This window comes from Mus pahari, chromosome 8 (genome assembly GCF_900095145.1).
Source record: "Mus pahari chromosome 8, PAHARI_EIJ_v1.1, whole genome shotgun sequence".
In the NCBI taxonomy this organism is placed as follows: domain Eukaryota; kingdom Metazoa; phylum Chordata; class Mammalia; order Rodentia; family Muridae; genus Mus; species Mus pahari.
The window spans coordinates 77,637,840-77,645,554 of record NC_034597.1 but is presented as its reverse complement, the minus strand read 5'-3'; the positions used below and the strand labels follow the sequence as shown (position 1 = coordinate 77,645,554).

Genomic DNA, 7,715 nt, shown 5'->3' with positions numbered 1-7,715 from the left:
TGACTTCTTTTGTGATTGGGTTACCTCACTAAGGATGATATCCTCCAGATACATCCATTTGCCCAAGAATTTCATAAATTCATTGTTTTTAATAGCTACGATCTACTTTCTAACCGGCCTGCAGAATATGCTAGGGCAGTGGTGGCACAAATCTTGTAGTAACCATCCAATGACTTATTTGAGTTAAGGCACTCCATGAAAAGGAACTTATGCCTGATGCTGCTTGGGTAAACATGAACAAGAGACCTAGTGTAAAACAATGTTACTAGTCAAAATAAATCTAAAAAGTAACATAAAATGACTTCGATTATATTCTGCTATTCTCATAGATTGGCACCTTTTTCAGCCATTAGCAGAGAAACTTCTTCCCAAAGCATATGAGAACAGAGTCACACAGAACAGACATTACAAAGACAGAGACAACGACAGAGTGGGGAGAGAGGGAGGGAGAGGGACAGAAGATATTTTGGAACATAAATTCTGGGGAGGGGGCAGAAAAAGATTAAGAGCCAAAGGGGATGAAGGACACATGGAGAAGAAGGCCCTCAGAAACAATTAAGCAAAGTTCACGAATTTCTCACTCTGAAGCCACCAATCACAGGGCCAGCAGGGGCATGGATATATGCATATATACAATAGCTTTCAGTTAGTACTATTATGGGACTACTGAATGTGTAAACAAGTGTGTCTCTGATTCTTGTGCCTTCTTTTGTGGATTTTTTTTCTCTTGTCTGACTTTTGATATGGTAGTTTTATTTTATTAAATTTTATTTTGTTATATTTTGTTGTCATATCTTATAAACTATATTTTCTCTAATGAGAAACCGAGAGAAGTGGAACCAAAAGAGAGAGGAAGTAGAAAGGATCTTGGAGGAATAGAGGGAGAGGATCGTGTGATCAGATTACATTGTATGAGAATAAAGTTCATAAAAGAAAGGAAAACAGGAAAAGGAACAAGAAAAGGGATATAAACATCACATCTCAGCAATAGCAATAGTTTTACATGCTAGGTAAATAAATAACAAGAAGTCAACATAAATCAAAGTTTATAGAATGTTTAGACACTACTGATCCTATCAATACCCCTTTTATATTAGTATAAATATGCAAACCACATTAGAATGTTATCTTTTTCTATCTCAAGTGTATATATCTTATAAGGAGCAATTACATTTTTAAAAATTCTAGCATAAAGTAAAAACATTACTGTGGGAAGTGTGGCTGAGCAGTTAAGAAAACTGACAGAAATGAAACAATGTACCTGATTGGGTTAGGAAATTCTAGTTGTCCAGACATAATTAGATAATAAGTTGTCTGCCAAAGTTAGTAGATAAGTCTCATAATATGGGGGCTTTGTTGTCAGCTAGAAAAAAATTGAAGTTAGTTGGAAGTTGGAGGTAGGCCACTGGGGGAATGGCCTTAGTTCTACCTGTATTTCCTATGTCTATTTTCCTTTTAGTGTCTTCATTTTCCAATAGTGTCTTCATTTTCATTAAATTCTAAAAGCCATTAATTTCTTTCCTTGACCAAGTTATCACTGAGTAGAGCATTGTTCAGCTTCCATATGTATGTGGGCTTTCTGTTGTTTTTGTTGGTATTTAAGACTATGCTTAGTCTGTAGTGATTTGATATGGTACACGGGATTATTTCAGTCTTCTTCTGTGTGTTGAGGGCTGTTTTGTGTCCAATTAAAAGGTCAGTTTTGGAGAAGATACAATGAGGTTCTGAGAAGAAGTTATATTCTTTTGCTTTAGGATGAAATGTTCTATAAATATCTGTTAGTTCCGTTTGGTTCATACCTTCTCTTAGTTTCACTGTCTCTCTGTTTAGTTTCTGTTTCCATGATCTGTCCATTGATGAGAGTAGGGTATTGAAATCTCCCACTTTTATTGTGTGGGGTGCAATGTGGATGTGAACTTTGAACTTTAGTAAAGTTTCTTTTATGAACAAGGATGCCCTTGCATTTGGAGCATAGATGTTCAGAATTGAGAGTTCATCTTGGTAGATTTTTACCTTTGACCACTATGAAGTGTCCTTCCTTAATTTTTTTTTGATAACTTTTGGTTGAAAGTCAGTTTTATTCAATATTAGAATGGCTACTTCAGCTTCTTTCTTGGAACCATTTGCCTGGGAAATTGTTTTCCAGCCTTTTACTCTGAGGTAGTATCTGTCTTTGTCACTGAGGTACATTTCCTGTATGCAGCAAAATGCTGGGACCTGTTTACATATCCAGTCTGTTAGTCTATGTATTTTGGGGAGAATTGAGTCCATTGATTATACTGGCTAGTTTTGTGTCAACTTGACACAGGCTGGGGTTATCACAGAGAAAGGAGCTTCAGTTGGGGAAATGCTCCATGAGATCCAGCTGTAAGGCATTTTCTCAATTAGTGATCAAGTGGGGAGGGCCCCTTGTGGGTGATGCCATCTCTGGGCTGGTAGTTTTGGTTCTATTAGAGAGCAGGCTGAGCAAGCCAGGGGAAGCAAGCCAGTAAAGAACATCCCTCCATGACCTCTGCATCAGCTCCTGCTCCCTGACCTGCTTGAGTTCCAGTCCTGACTTCTTTCAGTGATGAACAGCAATGTGGAAATGTAAGCTGAATAAATCCTTTCCTCCCCAACTTGCTTGTTGGTCCTGATGTTTTGTCCAAGAATATAAACCCTGACTAAGACAATTGATGTTAAGAGATATTAAGAAAAAGTGAACGTTGCTTTGTTATTTTTGTTGTTATAGGTGGAATTCTGTTTGTATGCCTATCTTCTTTGGGGTTTGTTGAAAGATTACTTTCTAGGGTGTAGTTTCCCTCCTTGTGTTGGTGTTCTCCTTCTATTATCCTTTGTAGGGCTGGATTTATGGGAATATTCCATGTGTAAATTTGTTTTTGACATGGAATATCTTTTTTTCTCCATCTATGCTAACTGAGAATTTTGCTGGATGTAGTAGCCTGGCATTTATTTTCTCTTAGGGTCTGTATGACATCTGCCTGGATCTTCTAGCTTTGATAGTCTCTGGGGAGAAGTCTGGTGTAATTCTGATAGGTCTGCCTTTATATGTTACTTGATCTTTTCCCCTTACTGCTTTTAATGTTCTTTCTTTGTTTAGTACATTTGGTATTTTGTTTATTATGTGACAGGTGGAATTTCTTTTCTGGTCAAATCTATTTGGAGTTCTGTAGGCTTCTTGTATGTTCATGGGCATCTTTCTTTAGGTAAGGGAAGTTTTCCTCTAGTTCGAAGATATTTACTGGCCCTTTAAGTAGGGAATCTTCACTCTATTCTATACCTACTATCCTAAGATTGCATCTTCTCATTGTGTCCTGGATTTCCTGGATGTTTTGGGTTAGGAGCTTTTTTGCTTTTTGCATTTTCTTTTAATGTTGTGTCAATGTATTGCAACATGTCTTTTGCACCTGAGATTCTTTCTTCTATCTTTCCTATTATGTTAGTGATGCTTGCATCTATGACTCCTGATCTCTTTCCTAGGTTTTCTAACTCCAGGGTTGTCTCCCTATGTGATTTATTTTTCTTTTTCTTTTTTTTTTTTTTAAATATGGAACGCTTCACGAATTTGCGTGTCATCCTTGCGCAGGGGCCATGCTAATCTTCTCTGTATCATTCCAATTTTAGTATATGTGCTGCCGAAGCGAGCACCCTATGTGATTTCTTTGTTTCTATTTCCAATTTTAGATCTTGGATTGTTTTGTTCATTTCCTTCTCCTGTTTGATTGTGTTTTCCTGTAATTCTTTAGTGAATTTTTGTGTTTCCTCTTTAAGGGCTTCTAGCTGTTTACCTGTGTTCTCCTGTATTTCTTTAAGGGAGTTATTTATGTCCTTCTTAATGTCCTCTATCACCATCATGAGAAGTGATTTTATATCCAGATCTTGCTTTTCCAGTGTGATGGTGTATCCAGGACATGCTATGGTGGGAGAATTGGGTTCTGATGATGCCAAGTAACCTTGCTTTCTATTGCTTATGTTCTTATGCTTGCCTCCTGCCATCTGGTTATATCTAGTGCTACCTGCCCTCGCTATATCTGACTGGAGCCTGTCCTTCCTGTGATCCTGGTTGTGTCAAAACTCCTCAGAGTTCAGCTGTCTTTGTGATCCTGTGATTCTGTGATTCTGTGATCCTGTGATCCTGAGATCCTGGGTGTGTCAGAGCTCCTGAGAGTCAACCTACCTCTGGGACCCTGATATCCTGGTGTGCCCAAGATCCTGGGATCCTGGGAACCTGTGTCACTGCTTGGGCAATTTCCTGGGTGCCTGAGTCCCCGCTAGTCCCAGTTACTTCCAGAGTTCAGGCACAAGTTGTATCCTCCTTACCTCTAATCCAATGATCCTGGGAGTATTAGAGTGCCTGGGAGTGGATCTTCCTCTGGGTGTGTGGGACTGGCTTTCCTATGTCTATTTTCTAGCTACATAGAAACTATAATATTTCACACTACTCTCCACCATGGTGGGCTGATGCTTCAGAAAATATGCGTCAAAATGAATCTTTCCTTGGTAAGGGTGTGTTGTCCAATATTTTGTTACAGTAATGATATGAGTAACTGGCACACCCTCTTCCTAGCTAATGGCTGCTGTTGCTACTATATTCTATATTTCTGGTGATTTATTCTTTTAGTTCCATGGAGATCTGTATGCAAACAAAATCTTTTTTTTCAATTTAGTAATAGCATTCTTCTTATTAACCCAAATTACCTAATTCAGTAGAACGTCTATATTTTAGCCAGAAATATTCCGTTCCATGTGTTTAAAAAAATAGCATTATAGGTTGTGGTAAGCAGACATGTGAGTGCTAGCAACCACACCCCAGACCTTTGCAAATACAGTAAGTGCTCTTAACCCCTGAGCAATCTCTGCAACCCCTCCATAGAGTTTTAAAACTTTTTGACATCTACAAAGGTACCAGGTAGCAAATGGATTCCTGGTGATCCAGGTTAACTCTCCAGACACAAAACCATTTGACATAAACCCTGGTCTGGTAGCTATTTAAGCATGGGCTGAGAGCAGCTTCTAAATTCATTGTCACAGGATCACAGCTAGGATCTACTCTAAATGGTAACTCTAGGTCTTCATTCAGTAAAATTAAATAATTGCTGGATTATAGGCAAATTTGAAAAGTTACAGGTTCATTGAAGTTTTATTGTCTCAGACTGAGTTTCTTGTGTCTCATGAAAGCCTTGAACTCACTGTGTAGCCAAAGATGACCATAAACTTGTGATTCTCTTTCCTCTAACTTCCCAGTGTTAAGATTACAAGTTTAGAGCTGGAGAGATGGCTCAGCCATTAAAGGCTAGGCTCACAACCAAACATATAAGTTTACATGTTTACACCAAAGTGCCAAGTTCATGTAGTGTTTCAAAACCATACTTTCCTACATATATACTAAGCAAACATTCTATTAACTGAACTACATTTCCAGCTCTCTCAGTTGATTAGTAATTTCCCATAACAAAATACTCAGTTTCAATTAAAAATATATAATGCTGGAAATTTTGAAATTAATATTGGTAATTGAAAAACTCAGATTTTCCACATGCTTTAAGACTAAAATTCATGCTTGAATTATACTTTAATTTTCTGTATTTTATGTACAAATGTCTTTTGGATTGTTAAATTACCTATATGTATAGTTTTAATGTATTCACTCTGTATATTTTTCTCTTTAAATTGTGTGTGTGTGTGTGTGTGTGTGTGTGTGTGTGTGTGTGTGTGTGTGTGTGTTTGAATATGTGCCACAGGTGTGCTGGTGTGGAGCACAGAGAAGTTATCAGATGCCCTGGAAATGGAATTCTAGACAACTGTGAGCCCTCTGAACAAGGCATGATCTTAACTGAGTTCATTATCTATCTACCACACTATTTTTTCTGCAGCTATATCCTGTTTTACTTAGATTTTCATTACTTTTAAGGACTCAGTTCATAACTTTATTTGGTATAAATAAAACTGCAGTGGATAGTATAATGCAATATAAGTTGCATTAAGATGTTTCCTGAGCCAATTGCCATAATATATGCCTGTAATCTCGCCATAGAGAGGAAGAGAACAGAGAATTAGGAGTTGCAGCTTGGGGAAGTAAGCAAAAACAATAAACAACAAAATAATAAAAGTTCAAGAAACTTTACTTACCTTGATTCTTAGCTTATCAGGGATGGTAACTGGGACCCAGTGTCTGCTTCTGTCAAACTTACCCATGAATCTGTAGATAGCATATGTGACTGCATCCCCATCCATGTTGACAAGGCTGGTATCCAGATCAAGTGATGCATGCTAGGCTGCCTTCAGGTTGGATGCTAAGTAAAAAGAAAAGATCTTCCAGAGAGATGATAATTCTTTCAACACCTTCTTTGGTAAGATAGGAGTTGGCAAACATGGCCCCAGGGCAATGTTGTTATATCTGTAATCTATAGTTATGGACAAAATTTACACAGGTACCTACTGCCAGCTCTTTTACCTGAGTAGCTTATCTGCTGCCCATAACTATGCCTATGGCCAATACACCACTGGCAAGGAGATCATTGACCTTGTCTTGGAATATACGCATAAGCTAGCAAACAGATCTTCATGACCTCTTAGTTTTCCAGAGATTTTGCAGGAGAATTGCCTCTGGGCTCAACTTCCAAGCTGATGCAATAGCTTTCTGTTAATTACGGGAAGAAGTCCAAGCTGGAGCTTTTGAATTCCCCAGATCTCTGCTCCTAGGTTCCCACTGTTATTGTTGAGCCCTACCATTCCATCCTTAGCACCCACACCACCCTGGAGCACTCTGATTGTACCTTCATGGTAGTCAATGAGGCCATTATGACATCCATCATAGAAACCTTAATATTAAACACCCATCTTACTTGTTAGCCACATTGTGTCTCTCATCATTGCTTCTCTCAGATTTGATGAGACCCTGAATGTGGATTTGACATAATTCCTGACCAACCTGGTTCTGCACCCTTACATCCACTTCCCTCTGGCTACACATGTCCTTACCATCTCTGCTGAGAAAGCCCAGCAGAAGCAGCTTTCTGTAGGAGACACTACCCAAGTCTGTTTTGAGCCAGCTAACCACATGGTGAAATGTGAATCTCATAATGGTAAACACATGGCTTGCTGCCTATTATACTGTGGTGATGGGCTTCCCAAAGATACCAATGCTGTCATTGCCACCGTCAAGACCAAACACAGCATTAAGTTTGTGGACTGATGCTCCACTGGCTTCAAGATTGACAAGAGTTATTAACCTCCAGTTGTGGTACCTGGTGGAGACCACAGCCATTGCTGAACCATTATGGTTACCTAGACTATAAGATTGGCCCAATGTACTCATCTGTGCACTGGTATATGGGTGACAACATGGAGTTCTCTACAATCCATGAGGGCATGGCTGCCCTAGAGAGGAATTATGGGGAGGTTGATGTGGAATCTGTTGAAGAAGACAATAAAGGAAAGAAATATTACTCTGTTCCTTTCAGCTCTTGTAACAAATAAAAATCCCAGAATATCAGCTGCAACACTATCTGACAGGCATCAATATCTTTTATGTTATTTTCATTCTGCAAAATTTTTATCTTTTCCTTGTGTGGCTATAAGATTTTCCCATGATGTCCTAAAGTAACTTTTAAGAAAAATAAGAGATTTTTATTTTCCTTGTTAAAAAACAAATGCATGACCATTTTACAGGAACGTCATAGGAAACAGAACAAGCTACGAAACAGAGTTAACAG

At 38.5% G+C, this 7,715-nt stretch overlaps 1 non-coding gene and 1 pseudogene across 1 annotated transcript; one reads left to right on the top strand and one right to left on the bottom strand.

The window, feature by feature from the left end:
- Positions 1-3,541: 3,541 nt before the first annotated feature.
- On the bottom strand, positions 3,542-3,648 carry LOC115064645. The gene has a single exon (XR_003844462.1). It is a non-coding gene; the product is annotated as a U6 spliceosomal RNA (small nuclear RNA).
- Positions 3,649-4,485: 837 nt separating this feature from the next.
- LOC110325134 lies at positions 4,486-7,479 on the top strand (annotated as a pseudogene).
- The last annotated feature ends 236 nt before the right edge of the window (positions 7,480-7,715 follow it).